This window comes from Fundulus heteroclitus, chromosome 13 (assembly GCF_011125445.2).
Source record: "Fundulus heteroclitus isolate FHET01 chromosome 13, MU-UCD_Fhet_4.1, whole genome shotgun sequence".
In the NCBI taxonomy this organism is placed as follows: Eukaryota; Metazoa; Chordata; class Actinopteri; order Cyprinodontiformes; family Fundulidae; genus Fundulus; species Fundulus heteroclitus.
The window spans coordinates 9,795,008-9,814,346 of NC_046373.1; the positions used below are offsets into that span (position 1 = coordinate 9,795,008).

A 19,339-nucleotide genomic window follows, 5' to 3' on the forward strand; every position below is an offset into this window, starting at 1 on the left:
CTGAAATCTTCGATTAAAAAATACGCCTGATGCTCTGTGGTTTGATCCACTTTGTATGGCTTTGGCAATCTGTTTTTTTTATTATGAACTTCAAGACTTTGAGTTTAGAAGATATTTTTTTGGCGTAACTCTAATCAGCAACTTCAGTAGATACAAGACTCTTCCTCCCAAATTTCCTTAATGTTTGGGCAGATTATTTTCACAATGCAGTTTAACCTACAGTTGGAACTGCATCGTGAAAATAATCTGGTCATCTGCACAAACATCAAGGAAGGGTAAGGGGGAAGATGACCAGTAGATCCCTAAATCGTCACTGACTTTAGAAACTTCATGTAAAACCTCTAGCAGCTTGGATTATGTGTTTTGTGATTCTTCCTCCAGAATCTGAGAGCTTGAGTTTCAAACATTAAAATTTCTCTTTTCTCTGCAACTATAGGACTTTAAAGCACTGAGCAGCTGCAATCATTTTTGGCTTTTGGCTCAGTCATGATGCCTTTGACGCCGTCTGGTTCAGTAGTGTACAGGGAATCGAACAGTCCTTACCCATGTCCTGGATGCAGTTGTGTATGTTGGCTCATATGTTGGCTATGGAGTTTGCTTCAGTAGCAGTTATCCCTCTTGCTTGCGCACCTTTTTCTACCACACCTTTCCTTCCAGTAAACCTTCCATGAAAATACTTTTCATACCTTTTTGTGGGTAGCCCTCATTGTGGAGAATGTGAAATGTCTGTCTGCTGGACGGCGGTCTTGGCTGCGTAGGCCACACATAAGAGCTTGGCTTTGAATTTGGTTTAGGTAATATTCCCCTTTTCCCAAAAACTTCACATCAAAATCAACACTTGAAATATAACCCTCTAGTCCGTAATAAAGACGCGCAAATGCACGAGTTTCACTTCTTGAATTGATTTGCTAAATGAACCGACATTCCAGATTACTGAAATGCACCTGTAGTTCACGCTCGACAACCACAGACCAAACGCAGACTGCAATTTTCACTTTTTCCTCCCCCCCCCCTGTTGCTCCAGTGTTTGTTTTAATAGGCTACCGGTGTCCAGAGGAGTGTCCAATCCGTGCGCACAGCTGCTGCGAACCAAGGCTTCTCGTCTGCGTGTCTCAAACGCACGCAGACAGGCAGGCAGGCAGGCAGGCAGGCAGAGGTAAGGCGAGGAGGAGCTCCAGCTCCACAGTGCCATCCGCGTAAACGGGCCGGGGAGGCTGCTCTTGCGCTTGGATTATACCGGCCAGTGAACCGTCACCGCTCATAACAGCGACAGCGCGCTTCCCTCAGCTGCTCTCCGGCTGCCGCGCACCGCAGCTCATTAACTCAGCTTTTAATAAAACCTTAAGTCAATCTGGGGATCCGCACTAAAACTGCAGCAGTAGCGAGGTTTATGTGTTTTCTTTTTCTTGTGTTCTTCCCTGGATAAAATGAAGTGAAAACTATTTTTCACCTACACTGCTTGAAATAGCGGCGCAGAATCCGCGAGCCGTCGTTGGAAGAAGGACTTCTCCTTTTGCGTCTGTAATTCTCCCTCTGGAGCTGCATCTTCTGAGATCTGTAAGTCTCCACCAGTGATTTTTTTTCTCCTCATCTATAACTTTTTTTTCTGTATTTACGTTGTTGGAAAAAAAGAAGAAGAAAGATTTATTACCTAGTGTGGTAAAATGATGTTTGGTGACTCAAAAGACCCGTTTTGGAGGAGATGCTGGAAGGATTTGCATGAGTAGACTGGATGCAAAATGAACTGCATTTGACATTTCCTCATATTTATGCAGCTGCTGGATTTCTAATAGCTGCTTGCGTAGCTTGCGTGGAGGAACAAAAAAACAGTTTTTAATAATTTGATGCATGTGCTGAAGTTATTTTGTGGTTTTGCGTAACACGATTAAGCCAATTTTGAGGCACCTCTTCTTTAGGAATGCTGATTAACTTGGTTCTAATTGAGGTTAATGGTCAGCGCAACAAGGCTTTTCTTCTTTGATAAATTAACATGTATTTCTGAAGAAACTTTAAACAATAGAGTAGGAGCTGTGGTTAAAAAGGCAGCGTAGAGCTATTCTAACCGTGGCCCTTGTGCTCAGAGTCAGAGGGAAAGTGAAAAAGGTGATTCCTTCATGTGTCAGGCACAAGTGCACACATGCAAGTAACATGTTCAGTTCTGCACTTCTGAATCTTCTGTGTCAAATGATTAGATCCAAGATGAAGTACCTACACGCTGATTAAAGGTTAATGCATACACTTTCTCTGCGCCTGGTGTTATTAAACACAAGGAAATAATATACAGTCAGTCAGTAAAAGGAAAGAACCACCTTTCTGTTTTTGCACTAAGAAAGCATAATATTCATGATCTGTTATCACCCAAAACCCCCTTCTCCATTGCGGTGTGCAGTTTTTTAAACCACGCTTCATGTCTGCAGCTCCATATTGATTAACTTAGCAAAGTCGCAGAAAAAGGGGAAAAATAGGCATTCCTTCATGGACCCATCGCCCACAATCCGGAAACAAAAAAAGACCAAATTCTTCCCATTTCAGTCTCCAGTCGGGGAAGAGAGTAACGTTCAAATCCAGGAAGATGTCTGCAACTATAATTGGGAGATTCCTTTGGGTTTGTACAGCCATGTTTAGTGGAGCAGCGTGTGCCATCAGGAGTTTTATTAGAGGCTTAATCGGCATCGCAGAGCAGAAAATACTGAACTCTGATACGCACAAGCTGTGCAACGCAGAGGAGGACAGGAATAGCAGCAAAGGCACAATCAGGCTTTGAGTGAAGGAACAGGAAAGAGAGAGAGGGACAGCCATAAGTGGAGATCTTCACAGACAGGCATGCTCAGATATGTAAGGTGTCCCCGCCGTGAGCTGGACTTGGCTGGCCGTGTGTTAGTCTGCTTTCTGGAGGCTCGGAGATAACTCTGTCATTCATCAAGCTGCGAGCAAGTGTTCTGTCTAGGTGTGGGTCAACCTGTCCGCAAGATCAGTAACGTGTGAACGGGTGGGAGTCCAGTAAGCTGCACGAAGAAAAAGATGGATCTGATGATGGCCAGTGGGAGATAATGTTTTTTTTTTTGTTACAGTTACTGAATTGAACTGATAAAAAGCAGGTGCTTTAAAATGATAGCTCAGAATTACGTAGGTGAGCTTCTGTTAAAAGATTATAAACAGTCACCATCTTACCTTAAGGAGAAATCTCTATTGGTATCGTCTATTAGTTTAGTCCAGGAGGCTGAAGCTAATGGCCAATCATAGAGGTACCACACCAAAATAAATTTTTACTGGCTTCAGGCAACTCCAGTTTCAAAAAACATTTGAGCTTTTTGTTCAAACACTGTTCTATAAACATATAAACCATCATGACTTTTGCATAAGATGGTTACCTGCACAGGAAATTGAGGTCGTAGAGACTACACCACTAAGAATCTTCTTATTAGAAACATGTACTGAGAATAGAGCATTCAACGTGTTCCCGGACAAAGTTACACGCTGTTTTATAGTGAAGAGGTGTAAAAAGAAATAATCTCTTTTTTCTTTTCTTTTTTTTTTTTACATCATCTTTTTTTCATTTTAGGTAGGTGCTCTGGCCAGAAGCGATCCATGTTCCACATTCAGTACACATTTATCACAGGAAAATCACCGGTGGCTCACCGCCTCCTACCTTTGCTTCTCATGTAAATAGGCATCAGCTTCTTTAGAAATAAGGCAAACACGACATTGGTTAAAAGATTGATGAAATGCATTCCCATAAACCTCTGTGATGTTGTTGAAGTGAAACAGAAAAAGGTAGAAGCTCTTTCTTTTTTTGTTGACTCCTATCGGACAAATGCTTAGCTTCTGCATCCATCGCTATGTTGGATGAAAAAAACATTAGGAAAGTCATCTACTGAAGATATCATATCACCTTCTTACATTTCTGCATACATCTTGACCTATTCTTTTAAATCTCTCCACACACGGCAATCGTTTGGTTCTCTGGTGTCTGTTTTTAGGGGCAGCAGTCCTTATGTGATTATGTGGCGTACAGATACATCCCCATGAAAAAACACACTCTTGAAATGTAAAGACAACGCTCAGCACGCCGCACAACCTCAAGCTCCGTGTTCTTCCTTGACTCTCTGATACCTACACATGCACAAAGTAATTTAATTGACTCCTATCACTCAGGGAAGTTTAGCTGACTTGCACTCCACAAGTTGTTAGTCCTTGGTATTAATAGGGCTAATGGTTCATGTTTTATTCATAGATACAGGCAGTAACCCTGTTTGTCTCTCCGTCTCTGTGTCTGAGTCTCGTAATCGGTGACATGATGAACAAGACAACCTGTAATTAACTGTGCAGGGCAGTTGACGCTTCTCACATTGCCCAACACCTCCTTGGTAAAACAAGTCATGAAAAGATTATTTAAATTGGTGGGATTACAGCCAATAATTAAAAAATGTAGATAAAGCACAAGCAGCCAAAGGATTATATATTTTATCAGAAACTCTAGATTATAACAAATTATGGTATCTGCTCTTTTCCCCCAATCTCAAATCTGTGTTTAGATATTGAACTATAATTAAATAAAGTCCATGATAAGAAAGAAAAATGTTAAAATAGCCCTTCAATTTAGCACCCAACCCTAAAACTAGGAATTAGCTACCCACGCCACTCCCATCAGCCATCCACAGAGTAAACCTAAATTTTCTCTACATACATTGCTATATGCATTTGCTTACCAAAGAAGAACCAAAAACTATCTCATAAAGCATTTATTTCCTTTCTGTAGCACTTGTTTGTGCCGCCCGCCATGCCAGATAGCCCTGGCTAGTGAGTCATATTGCTCACACTCCACTGTTTGCAGGTCTTTTTTTTAATCCATAATATACACTCCAATAAAGGGAACATTCCTGAACATTTCAGTGTCTACTACACAATGACCGCATACATCCATTCCTAACTTGTCAATATGTGGCTGATCACCCTATGGTTTCTGCTGTCTTTTAAATAGTATTTTATCACTATGCTGTGGCTGATTTATGATATACTTGCTGTGCTTTACGTCTTGTATTACTTAACTTTTAGGGTCTAAATCCGTGTTTATATTAGCTGGTCGGACAAATACACATTATTTTAGTTCTTTATGATACATATTCTGATGTGTTTTGTATAGATTAGATCATTATGAATTGGTATGCTATGTAGGCTTTTTTTCTACAGTAATTCATTGTTGTATTGATATTGGTATTATAACCATAGAATTTCATGTTATTACTGTTATTATTCTTTCGGAATATGCTTTGCATAAGGTCTTACTGCCTATCTCCGTCCAATGTTCGGTTTCCTCCTTTATTTTTCCATCTAGTTTTGCCAAAGACTAACAAAAAGATAAACAATCAAAACTAAAATTAAATATTCCTACTGGTTGGATTCAAACGTTTGCCCATTCAGGACAAATGCTAAAAAAAAAAAAAAAAACTGAAAGGTCAGCCATCTGATCCGAAGTTCCCTTTGTTAGCTAGTTATACGTCAGGCTATGACAGATCCAAGCGTGTGGTTTAACCTTTTAGATTATGTGGTCAGTGTGCCAGTGGTGTTAGAATCACAGATGGGGCTGCGTTTATGCTCCTAATGACGTATCCTCTGGCAGACATGGGCTGAGGCTGGGTGAAGCGAAAAGGACTCTTTTAGAAACGCTAAAGGCAATGCAACTCAAAGTACTGAGCAAGTTGGATTGGTTGTAGGATCAAAAAGGGTTAACGCTACCATCCAGGCTGTTGGAGGTTTTGTCATCTATTGAGCAGAATTATATGACCAGCTTTTCTCTTTGTTTTTGCAATTTTTTTTGTGAATTGTCATTTAAACAAGTTTGAATGCACAAGCCTCTGGCGACATGAGGCATGACGTAGCTGTTGCTGTTGTTCTTTTGTTTATTCTCTCCACATTTTACATCAAACATCTCCTTCAAGGACGTTTCATTTTTGGACAACTGAAGCAAACTGTTTGAGCCCATTCCCTCCAGCTAGCCCCGCCTTGCACATGCAGTGCAGCCCAGCCTTATCAGCCTAGGTCCAGGCTAAACTAGTGTGAATTCAGACTACATGCATTGCCACTTTACTGACAATGTCTGCACCTGCTTAACAAGAAGAAATCCAAACAGATTCATACCAATCAAAAAAATAAATAAAGGCAATCCTTGTCATCATCGCCATTTGCTTCAGCTTTCCCACCTGTATCCATCATGGCTTGGGATTGTCAAAGTCGACGGACTGAAACACGCATGGCTGCACCTTTGTGAGTCATCTGTGACCTGAAAGCTTCAGAATTTAGGTTGAAATCTATCAAAAGTCGCTCAACCGCCATTCTTGCGCCTATTGCGTCATCACCCAGCTGTGTATTTATTGTCAAGTGTTTGTTTGTTAGCAACAGCAACAGCAGTAAAAGAACTGGATAATATCTTTAAATGTTGCAGCATGTGCGGCGAAAGCTTCGCCCTCCGATACTCTTCCCTTGTTTGTCTGCTACGAGTCAGATAATAACTTTATTTATGCATTCATTCAGGCTCTTGTGCATGGCTCTCCAAGCCAAAAAGAGGATTTGCTGTCGTAAAATTTAATTTCACAGTCATCTGTTTCAGTTATCTCCGCCCCGTTAAAGCTGTTTGCCAAGTGCAGGTGGCTGGATTTAGCGTCGAAGGAGCTTCGCAGCGTTTGAATATGATTTGAGGCTGGAACCCAGAGAAGAGGAGCCCATGAAATTAATGAGAGGAGAATGTAATTATCCCAGCATCGCTGTTCACGTAATGCAAGTGGAACGGCGCGCTCCGTGCTGTGACACATCCATTCCGAAATAGTGCTGAATCCACAGCACTTCAGATATTGAGCAGCTGAAGTGTTATCAATAGGTGGTGCTAGAATAGAGCGGATAGCTGAAGCCTTGGTAAACAGAGGCCTGTGCAGACAGACGGAGGAGAGAATGCATGTTTGAGAAAGAGAGACACACTCGCAGAATGATTTCTCATAGTTCAATATTATCATTAACACGTCTCTGTGTCTCCTCCAGCTTGTTATACCTTCTCCTCCAATAATACCTGAATTCAATTGGCAGCGCAGCTACTCGGGACACTGCAGCTGCACAGCTGGGGGCGAAACGTGCTTCCCCACTGGCCGGATTTATTGAATGTTCCCCATCTGAAATCATGAAGATTTATTAGCCACGCCAGCGGGTGTGCACTTTCCCATAACCTTTCAATTATTTTATTGTACACAAGTCATCACACATATTTACCGCAAGGCAAAAACAACAACAACAAGAAATCACATTAAAGGTTTTAAAGACTTAAAATGGAAATGATCAAATTTAAAGTAATACCTTCCTCGGGGTATGGTGTGACTAAAAGATGCTGGTGGAGAGTTCATTATTGAATAGCTCAAAGTCTGAGCAAACAATTGATTTAAGCATCCTTTTAAGCAGTCTAATGCAGACCTTTATTCTAGTTCCTAATTTAGCAAATCCAGCAAAACTGGTTGACACCCCTAAACACACCATTTGTCTGTTCATGTGCCAGCCAACAAACAACAACAACAGAAACCTGTTTGCAACTATTCTGATTACTGTTATAGTTAATTCAGTGTGGAAATAAATGTAAGATTAATATACCTATTTAGATAAAAATGACACGAGTTTAATTTTTGCCTAATCTGGCCATAGTACCTTATATTTTTTACATGTTTGCTGTGTTTCCTATTTGGCTTGTGAAAGTTTAGACCAGGGGGTCTGCAACCTCTACAATCCAAAGAGCCACTGTTGTCATGCTAAATACAGTTTGTTTAGTCACTAATGTCAGATTTCAAAAGATTACTTGTAATATTTGAGAAATATATACTAAAGGAAAATTGTTGTCAATTAAAAAAGAACCTTAACTTTATTTATATTATTTAAGTTTTAAGATATAAAAAACTTTTGAAAACAAAAATAGGGATGGACACAGTTCCTTCTTGGATGCTGATATATGCGGAAAGAGACGTTAAAAGAAAAACACATAGAATCCAACCTAAAGAAAAACATATCTAAATACTAAACCTTAACCAAGTATTTGTTGGTTCTTTATTATTTTAGTTATTCAGAGCCATGATGTAAGGTGAATAGAGAGCACAGAAACTGCAGGTTGCAGACCCCTGGTTTAGGCACACAATCGTTTCTAGGAAGGCTCTTAGTTGTTGAAAGCTTATGATATTGTTTTATGAACTAAAATAGTTTTTAACTTCTCCAAAATTGTATCCCTGACCTGTTTGCTTTTTTGCCTTCATGATGCTTTGTTTCCACTAATGTTCTCTAACAAACCACTGAGACCTTCACAAACCAGCTGGATTTATACTGAGATTAAATGACACACAGGCAGACTCTATTTCCTTGATTTCTGAAGTCGCCTGATTACAATACAGATATAAACCAGACTTTTAAGATTTTATTTGTAAATCATTTTAAATGTATGGGTAACACTGTATTTGAAGGGGTGTGCATAAGACTGACATTACCCTGTCATAAACATGAAGGAGTCTTTATGAATGTTTACGATATCATTAAGTGTCATTCAGTATATTATGGCATTTTAATGCAACATTGACATTGTTTAAAATGTCAACTTATGTTATGACAACTTGGCACATAACCAATAAATCATAACCCATCATAAATATGTTATAACAGGTCTAATTATAAACAATTAAAACGTTATTAAGATTACATTACACTGTCATATGTCATTGATCATAACTTTGGCTGTCATGAGACATTTTATTTGGGTCATTATTTCCCCTTAACTCAAGTAAAGTGCAATGGTAAACATTAATGACCCTGCTCTTCAAGCATTTGTCGGTGTAATAACTCTTAATGACATCTTTACAACTAGTCCTACATGTTCTACTTTACTTGAGCCAAGGGGAAATATTAATGACACGTTCATAGAGACTCCTTCATGTTCATGACAGGTGTTATGTCATGTTTATGACAATGTAATCTCAGTCTTTCTGCACAGCGCTTCAAATTGTGTTACCAAAGTATGTACCATTTCCCATTCTCTTCAAAGTCCTTTCTCATGTTGTGTAGTTCTTATGAAATCATATCAAAATATATTGAAGAGTTTGGCGTTAACAGCATAAACTGAGGAAAAGTTTCCGGAATATGAATTTTCGTTAGTTTCATTTCTTTTTCTTCTCTTTTTACATCATTGAATTGCTTTAAGATATATTTCTGCCTCTCCCTTCTCTTTCTGTCTTTCCCGTTTTCCTCTAAATTATCTCACCTTATTGCTCTTATATGTTTGAAAAACACATCCTGAAAGGTTTTTGTGTGTCTTAAAGGTACATATTTCCGTTATTTGACATTAAAAAAAAAAAAAAAGTATACGCCAGTAACTCTCTCTGGTTGCATACAACATTTTTCCGAAAGATTATCATCTCCTGCTGGCGTAGTTTTTATTAGTCTTTAGTCTTTTAAGCTTTGTTTTTGCTCAATTTGTTAGTTAAAAATCAGAATCAGAAATACTTTAATAATCCCAGAGGGAAATTACAGTTCCAGTACAACCGTCCATCACATGTATCACAAACATTTCGGGGAAAGATTTGACTGAGGCCTTGCTGTCAAGGACCCCGCCTTATGCGGTTTCCATAGGGCGCTGCCTTTAACTCCAGATATTTACCATTACACCACCCTAGGACCGGGGTTATGTCGAGCTGTTGGTTTTTCCCGCGAGGCCATACAGCACGGTCGGCTTGGTCTGACTCATTTAGCTGTCTTTATGGCAACCATCTGGCTTTCTAATAGTTCTGCGGTACTGCCAGTAGATGGCGCCACTTCTGTTTATATCAGCTCATCACGCCCGTTGCTGGGGTTCTGTTTAGGCTCAAAAAGGACTATCAGAACAGTATCTGGAAGGACACTGGTACTATATAGCTTTATTTTATCATAATCAACTAGATTTTGGTATTTTTGTTATAAGCATATAACATGGCTATATAGCTTTAAAGGAGCAATAAGAAAAATTTCATTATTTTAGATAGAACTAAACATTTGTGATGTGAAGAACTAAAGGTAATATTTCAGATGGACTATGGTATGACGTCACACCTTTACATAGCTGGGCTGGCTGCAGATGTGTGTTTGTGTGTGCGTGTGCACGTATGTGCATGTGAAGAGCTTGCACTCAGGGCTGTCCAAACTTTTCGGCACCTGGGCCGAAATTGACATGTCAAAAGTACTCAAAGGCATTTTAATTAAAGAAATTAGTCTAATTTTCTGTAGGAAAGGGATTGGTAAGTCACTTTAGAATCAGAAGTTAAAAAAGGGTTTTGCTCATTTGGTGTGTTAAAAAATGGTCACCCAGTTTGCGAATTACTTTGGATTTGATTGATAAAAAAAAAAAAAAAAAAGAATTACTTTTTGTCCTAACTGTATAGGAACATAATTTGGGTTGGTATTTCTTTGAAAACACTTGCTGTATTTAGCCAATTTTAATAATTGAATTCAAAGCAGACATTAATGCACCAGAGTCTGCATTTGAGTAAAAGTCAAAAAAGTGTGGTTATTAAAAGACAAACACCTTGTATAGTACCTAACATTTTCAGCTGTAAGATTTGATCTTGACTGTAGTAGTTTTGCCCTAATTGATAACAAATAATTTTCCATTTGTACCACCCTACTGGTAAATCAAATCTTTCTTGAAATGCAGTTTGGGGGCCACACAACATCATTATGGGGGCTACAAATGGCCCCCATGCCACACTTTGGACATGCCTGGCCCTACATGGCCTAAAATGTGACTGCAGAGCAGCGCAGCATTGGAGCAACATGGCGAAGAGCACCACCAGTAGATCAAAATGTTCTCTTGCTAACAGCATTAGAAATTTTCTGTCACATGTCTGAAACCACGTCATGTTTACTCTTTCTTTAGATAATCAGACTAAAGGAATAAACATTTTTGTTTGTGATCTTTAGAGGGAGTGATAGTTTGAACCACTGCTCAATTATCAAGTTCAAACATTTGTTTTTGTCCATTTAAACTGGCTAAAGATAAAGACGGGTAAGTTCACTCAGTCATTTTCTGCCAGTAATGAGGTGGCAGTTAATAGATAAAAGCACCGCATTATTAAAGAAAAAGACAGGAAGCACAAAGCATAAAAAAAAATGGTTTGACAATAGTGAACAGAAGATTATTTAGATGATAGATGATTCGGAAATCATTTCAGCGCTCAAAGAAACGTCTGACAAGAGGATTAGTGACACATCAGGCTGCTTCGAAGACCCCCGTGGTACAGCATTGAAGTCGCCCTCCCATGTGCCTTAAAAGAACAGCCCAATATAGCGTGGAGTAATTAATGGATCGACAGCGTATTCCCCCCCCACCCTCCAAGGACAGCTCTGTGTGCTTTGCTGGAGGCTGTTAATTCTGACTTATTACAATATCCCTCGACTATAAGACCATTCAACAATTTCCTTTACTGTTTAGCTGTTCTTCATTTTCACTTTGACTCATTCTCTTTATGACTCATACGGTCCGCTGTAACACTGGGTGTAATCACCCCCTATTAAGGTCTTCAGTGATTGATCGGTGGTGTCTAGGGAGACCTAATAGTCGATTCTTGTGGTCAGAGGCTGGTGTTCCTACTTTTACTTGTAAAAGGGTTTTATTCAGGTCTTTGTCCAATAGCTGATGGGGCAGTTTCACGTTGTATACAACCGTGTTGGTGTTCAAAAACGTGAAGCTATTTGAATTTATTTCTGTTATTTGTGATCACTCAAAGAGAAATGGCAAAAAAAAATCACATTCTGCATGTTGTTTCTTTTTAGGTTCACTTCTAAGTCTATGATTCATCAAGGGTTTTCTGTCTTAGTTGTTTTTCTCTGTACAGACAGCAGCAGAGGGTTGGAAGGGCGGGAGAGGGTCCACATGGAGTTGTTCTAAGTATCCGAGAGAGCCTTTGGGGGGGGTTCTTTGCAAAAGGGAAATTTACGTTGCAGCATCAGCAAGAAAGCAATAGCAGTACATAAGAGTTCAGGTTAATTTATCTCGTGTTGAAGAATTAATGATCCCATTTTAAGGAAAGAAAACAGAGCAATATTTGAGGTGGGTATAGAGCTTCATTCAGTAACAGCATGAGAGAGTTTGACCGTATAAGATGGAAGAATTTGACAGTTTTAAGGAGGATGCAATGCTGCTTGATGTCCCTGTGAATGAAATTAAGACGGCGTTTCTCACTAACGATCATCGTAAATTAGACCAAATATTCCAGATTTTGAGTTGGAGATGACCAAAAATTTCCAGCTTCCCTATAAAAACTGTGAAACAGGCCTTTCGTTTTTTGCTCTCCACTTTTTCATTGCACATCGGAGTTTTTAGTTTAGCACCAAGACGGCCGTGTTCTTTGGAGGCTTTCTAGTCACAATGCTTTAATCCTTCTGGGCTTTTTTTCCGATTGTCTCTGCATAGCCGCTGCTTGTGTTAATTAAATTTGTAATGTAATGTTTGCTCATTTTGCTCTTCCGTATTGGTCCATTTACTTGTCCACATTTTATACATTTCTATATTTACCTTCAGGTGGCGATATTAAGGAACTGTTTCAGTACTTGTGCTTCAATGTGTGGTGATTTTTCCCGCTACCGCACATATCCTTGATAGCACTAGTACTTCTCACTTGGCCCGCCTCTCTCTCAGTCTGTTTACAGCTTGTTAGAACCCAAACACAGCCTGCCCCCTGACCCAGTGGTGCGTATAAGACTCTCTCTCGCTCTCTGCCAGGAAGGAGAACTGTTGTTAAAGCCTTTCAAGTGAGGCCCAGTGGCAGAAATACTCCTTTAATTGCTTTTCCCATAGCTGTCAGTTCGAGTCGGCTTTCACCGCAAGTATACATGGACACAAGTTAGTCTTGTAGTTACAAAAGACATATTAATTATACTTCAGATTTATATACATATAAGAAGACATTTCATGACTTTTTCTGTTGTGCATTTAAAAGATGTGTACAAAATGTATGATCTGAGACGTGCCTAAAACTATTTGCTAATCATATTCTTTCAGAATAAGTGTGACACTTCCAGTATGGGTTGAGGGGAGAAAAATCCAAATCCATTTTTATTGCTTATGTAGTCTGTGTTTGTTCATATGCTCATGCCAGCTGCCCTTATTAGGGTCGTTTTTGTTTTGCCAGAGGGCTGCGTTGACTGATGAAATTATGAAAATTCTTTAGAAAAATAAATTGAATGTGAAAAGAGGAAAAATGACTAAGAGATACATATAACTCCATGGCAGCATTATTGTTGTTGTGTGTATTTTTTTTAAAATTCATTATCCCTTCTCAGTGAAACTGAAAGGGGAATGGGAATTTTGAAGAGTTATGATCTGCAGATGGAGTGAGGGAATAGCGAGCGCTGTTTAGTCAGTCACATAGATGACAGGCCCGGCCTCAGCCCATCTGTCACCATCTTTTCTCGCTCTGAACCGGCTCTAGAGATCTAGAGGCTGTTTTCCGTGCCAGTTGCTTCTGTGCATTTAAAATATCGTCCTAAGTGACAATATGAAAGGAGAAAAGAAGAACAAAATCGGGACTAGAAGTAGAGGTATTTCTCTAGGTAGGCTACTACTCATATTTTTTTTTCTTTTTTATGGTCAGAAATGACAAAATAACCATGTATTACATTATTGTAAACACTTTATAAAGTACCTTACAAAATATCCCTACCCCTTCAATGCAATATTTTGTTTCGTTTTGATGCATTTTAATGGTCGTTCCCAGACCAACACACAGTGGAAGGAAATTGGTAAAAACATTTTTGTTTTACAAAGAAAACTCGGCACCAAGTACAAACTGAGTCAATATTTTGCAGTTTTCCCTGCAATTAAGGCAGTTAGGTTTCCTTATCCTCCAATAAACTGACAAGTAACCCTGTTAAAGAAACGTTTTGGCCACAGCACTGCAAAAAAGGAACTAATCTTCTTAAAATTAGTATATTTTTTCTTGATTTGAGCAGCTAACTAAGACCATTTGCCAATGGAATTAGTATTTTTACCCCTAAAATAAGATAATTAGACATCCTGCTCTTGAAATAAGATGATAGAGATGAGTTGTTCTTATTTTAAGTGCAAAAATCTTGTTCCATTGGCAAATAGTCTTATTTACCTGCTCAAATCAAGGAAAAATACACATATTTCAAGAATATTTTACTTGTTTTGAGTTCCCTTTTTGGAGTGAGCATGATGTTGCCGCAACCATGTTTTACCATGGAGGTGGCATTACCTTTTACAAAATGTCTGTATAGATTCTGCTACATACTGGTGAACTTCATTCACTAATCATTTGACAATTGGTTGCACTGAGTTTTATTTAGGGGTGTCGGAGAAAAGGGGGCCAAGTACGAATAAATGGATACTTTTGCAATGCTAATTATGCTAATTATTAGAATACACTTGAGAGATGGAGACCCGATAATTCACCCGACACAGAAATTAACATTTCAAAAGGCTTAAATAAACTGGTGTTGCTGGAACAGGAACTGACAGGAGCGAGCTCCGCAGTGCAAGAACAGAACTAAAAATAAGTAAAATCTTCTTGAAATTAGTTTATTTGCCCTAAATTTGAGCAGGTAAATAAGATTATCTGCAATTTGGAATGAGCATTTTGACCCCTAAAATAAGATAATTGGATATACTATACTTGAAATAAGATGATGGAGATGAGTTGTTCCTATTTTAAGTGAAAAAAAAAAACTTATTCTATTGCCAGATAATCTTATTTACCTGCTCAAATGAAGAACAAATACACTCAAGAGTAGCAATAATAATATTAATCAAGTAAAAGTAAAAAAGTGCAGTAAAACTACTCGTAAAAGTACATTTTGTTCAAATAAGTTACTCACGTAAATGTACCTAGTTACTGCCCACCTCTGGCTTTTTTGCTTCTATTTCTGCGCCTCTGTTGGTCTCAGTGCCCTATACAGCAAAGCTACAATCATTGATTTCATATTATAGCCAAAGATGACAACAAAACATGTCAGAGAGAAAGAGAGCAGTCACAGAAACACAGCTCTGCAGTTCAACAGGAGTTTACTTTGATTTTAACACGGATTGCAGAATGATAGTTGACATGTTTGGCTGTCTTTATCATCTTACATTGGCAATTGTTGTTAAGGGAAGTCGGTCTGTTTTTAAGACATGTCATTGCTTGCATCCTTCACAAGAGCCCCCAAATGGCTACTCAGATTTGTTGCTCATTTGTGAAAATGAAGCAAAAATAGATTTTAAAATCAACTAGTACTGTGCAAAAAACACAATTATATATACAGCGTTTAAAGTTTTTATGTTTCTCATTATACTCAGAGAATCCTAAGAAAAATAATGTTTTCTTGTTTGGAGTACAAACACTTCTAATGTGTTTTTATGTGTTTATTTGTAAAGCCTGCGCCATAACAGATTTTGACCTTGGATGCTCTACTTTCTCCCATGAAAAACTGAAATGCATCCAGATTTTCTTCTTTCCTGCGGTCAATCAGTATCTCACCTGCCCCAGCGTGTTGTCTCGCAGCAGCTTTTCAATCTTTCTTCCACCAGCATCCTCCTAGTAAAAATCCATTCTGTAAATACCTGTTGTCAGGGAAGGAGTTAGACCTTAACGACCCACCCGATAAAAATCATAAACGTGTTTCTCATAATAAAACGACACGCTGTAACGATGTAAAAAGTTCCCTGCGGAGACACTTTTATTAGCTGTTTTACTAAGCTGATGAATTCAGTTTTATTCAATTTACTGTAAATATTCTAAAGATTGGCTTTCTTGGTGGAAACAAAGCCGTTTATGATGAAACCTAATCCCCACGGTGCTAATGGTTTACTACGAGGCCCACCGTAATGGCGATAGTGCACAGCATCAGACACATCAATGCACATTCATCCACTGATTAGTTAATAGTGGCTGCAATTTGCGGTGTACTTTGGTGGCCGCACTCTTCCCGGGCTGAAAATGGTTGTCCATCAGCATGGCACAGATAATGGCATCTAACGCGGGATATGAGAGGAAATGGGGGACAGGGACACTCACCTCTGTGAATGTATGCAAGGTCTGGTGTGTGCCAGGACATGTGTGCGTTTGCTAAAGTGGGAGAGTTGGCAGCGCACGTTCTCTTTGCATTGTGCAAAATGGCTCTTTCAGCATCACTCTCGTACTTTGTTCTGTCCATTTACTGAATTTTACAGAAGTGTGTCTAAGTGTTTGCTGCTTGTTCTGATGCGATGTGTATGAAACGGACGTGACAGGGTTAAATAATATATACATTTTCGTATTACGGTCCTTACATCGTTCACTTTGAAGATACTGCTCTTGCATCTCCAAGCATTTATCAAGTGTTTGGGGACCTGACAAAATGCCCCGAAGGCATAGATTATAGATTGTAAGAAAACCTCCTTGCAAAAACTATTTGTATTTCTTGTCACCTTGAAGCCACACACTTCAATCTATTCTATTGTGATATTTTGTGATAGACCTAAAAAATCATTGCATACATGTGAAAAGAGGAAATATGACTCTTGAACTATTTTGCAAACTAAAATTTGAAAAGTGTAGTATTATTTGTTTTTAGTCACAGAAACTTTGCCCATTTGTCTTTGTAAAATAGCTCCAGCGATGTCAGACTCATTGGCCTTGAATGGAGAACATTACCTCCAAGGTTTTGCCTCAGATTCTTAGTTCGATTTAGGTTTGGACTTTAACTAGGCCATTCTAGCACACAAATGGGCATCACCCATTCAACAGTTCCTTGAAAAATATAAAAAAAAAAAACAGATTGGTACAAAATTATTTGTACCAATCTGTTAAAAGAGGATTTTATTTTATCAAGCATATTTATTTTTTATTTTATCAGGCATCGATAACTGTCCAAAGCAACTTGGCCGTATGTGTGAACTAATTGCGCCTTTATTCTAATACCTGGTAAAGCCACCCTTTGTAGCAGCAGCTGCCATCCGGCGGTAATTGCTTTTACATCACTGTAAATGTTTTTGCAGAATTGTTTCAATTCAGCAACTTTGGAGAAGTGCTGAGAAACAGCCTATTTGAGGTAATGCCACGGCATCTCCATTTGATTGAAGTTTTCATTTTGACCAGGTTTGCAACAAAATCATTTGTTTGATATCTTTGTTTTGTTTGTTTTTTGAGACTTTGTGCTTACTGGTGTCAAATATTGTAGGTCATTTTGGTCTCGAAGCAGCCTGGCGTCCCAGAGATCACACTAAGAACACCACAAAGTTTTATAGTTGCTATAACTGTGTTTGTCTGAAATGCTTTAATTGTTCTATGCCAGGTGTGACTGGACACAAACCTCCACTTTTCATAAAAATCACCTTTGTTTGGAAAGTCCACAGAACCTGAAATGTTCTGGGGATCGTTAAAATATTGTTTTATCTTATTTTTGAGGTATTTTTTTTGGTTTAGACTTGGAACTCTTCCAAGGATGTAGTATCTGCTAAGACATGTTCTTGTTGTTGAATCCTGAACTTTGACATTAAATTTGACATTAGCTGAGGCATCAGAGGCCTGCAGTGCAGTTTTGTGTTTTTTTTTTTTTTTTTTGTCACTTCCCGGATGAGTCGTTGATGGGTGCCAGGATGCCGGCCACTCCTGGGAAGGTTCACCATGGTTCCATGTTTCCTTTATTTATGGATGACGTGTGGTTCACTGGAGTCCCAACGCATTAGAAAGGGCTTCCAGACTGATAGATGTCAGTGACTTTTGTTTCTTATCTGTTCTTTGGTTTCTTCGGGTTGCTTTTTGAGATCTTTTAGCATACTTCATGCTGTCAGATGGGCTCTATTTAAGTGCTTTCTAGCTTTTAAATGTCTGCTAGTCATCAAACCTGGGGATTGCTTGTGACATTTACCTAAACAATAAGGTTAAAAACTAAATTCAGGATTTACCAAGGAGGGCTCTTTCACAAAAGATTAGGCTATTTTTGTCAGTTTTTCCCCCCTTAATAAATGAAATGATCTTTAAAAGACAATTTTTTTTTAACTCAGGTTATCTTTCTCTTATATTTAATTTTTTTTTATTATGTCAGTACATTAGGTTGGTCCTTTCATTTCATATGTATGCACCTCTATCTTCCCTTGGTTATATCACATAATCTCCTAATGAAATACTTTGAAGTTAGTTGGTGGAACGAGTCAAAATGCAACAAAGTGGAAAACGAATGCTTTTGTAGAGCACTGCTGATTATCATTAATATGTAATTGTCAAGCCAGAAATAATCTACCTCGAAAACTTGACTGACAAGCTGAGTCCACGATAGTGTGAATTTCTGGCGTTCAACTGCTTGAACTTTACGAAATGAGAGGAATTTAATTTTTCACAGTGAAACATTCATAGCTTCTGAATGTCAGCCCAAAAGGACGCAGAAGGCAAAAAAAAAAAAAAAAAATAGATTAATTATTTGGTTTTAAATTACAATTTCCAAACTCCTGGTTCCCTGCTGTATCTGGTAGACCTACCTATGGGCAGCAATACATGCATAAATATGTGTGTGCAGGCAAACTAGAGGAACACAGTCCAGGGAGGATGCTATTAGAACTTTAATGAGTTTGTCTTTGTGCAAATACTTCGCCCTTTAATGAAAACATTTGGAATGGATAAGATAAGCGGGCCCGGCTGCTTGCACATGAAACGTATTTGATTTCTGCTATAATCGCCTCTCTGAACTGCAGTAAAAAAAAAAAAAGAATCCCTGCTCTTCTCAAGCCGTCTTAATGGGGTGTTACTGGCAGGCCATGACCAATGGGGTACTGAGGAACTTATCCTCTATTTGACATCGCATTTAACAGCAGCCACTGGGGAATTAGCCTTACAAATGATGTGGGAAAGTATTAAAGCGCATCAGAGAATTGAGGCCGATTTTAGAGGACGGTACGCCTTTAACCACCGTAGAGTCAACGAACTGCAGAAAAGATTGCCAGATATATGATATTGTTGTGTAAATAGAGCCAACACCTCTCAAGTTGTGGGAACATGTTTTGAGTAAATGCTGACAGAAGCCGACACCTGATAAAGCATCGGAGCTTGGAAAATGTTCATCCTTGTGCAGGACGGCAGCCTTTCCATCCTCTGTGATGTAATTAGACCTTTTTTTTTTTTTTTCTTCTGCTTCAGGGACAACACAAATCATCCCGTGTCTGTCGACGGTTCGGGAATGTCAGCGTAGGTTTGGTGTCATTCCAGGGTAATTCTGCGTAGGTCAGCTCTCAGGTCTGACATCCTCTGCCGCTTTTCTACCAAGGTCAGACTTTTCCGCTAAACATCCAAACTTCCAGCATTGCTTTTCAAACTTTTTTCAA

General features: G+C 38.9%; 1 protein-coding gene across 2 annotated transcripts in view; it reads left to right on the forward strand.

Moving 5' to 3' along the window:
* Positions 1-1,133: 1,133 nt before the first annotated feature.
* The window catches only part of calcr (calcitonin receptor), an 89,230-nt gene continuing 71,024 nt past the window's right edge, over positions 1,134-19,339 (forward strand). Inside the window, exons 1-2 of one of the 2 annotated variants that reach the window (XM_036145033.1) lie at positions 1,134-1,557; positions 19,155-19,281. The gene's annotated coding sequence lies outside the window, so the exon portion shown is untranslated. The remainder of the gene's footprint in view (positions 1,558-19,154; positions 19,282-19,339) is intronic. The other variant, XM_012860193.3, reaches the window with a different exon arrangement.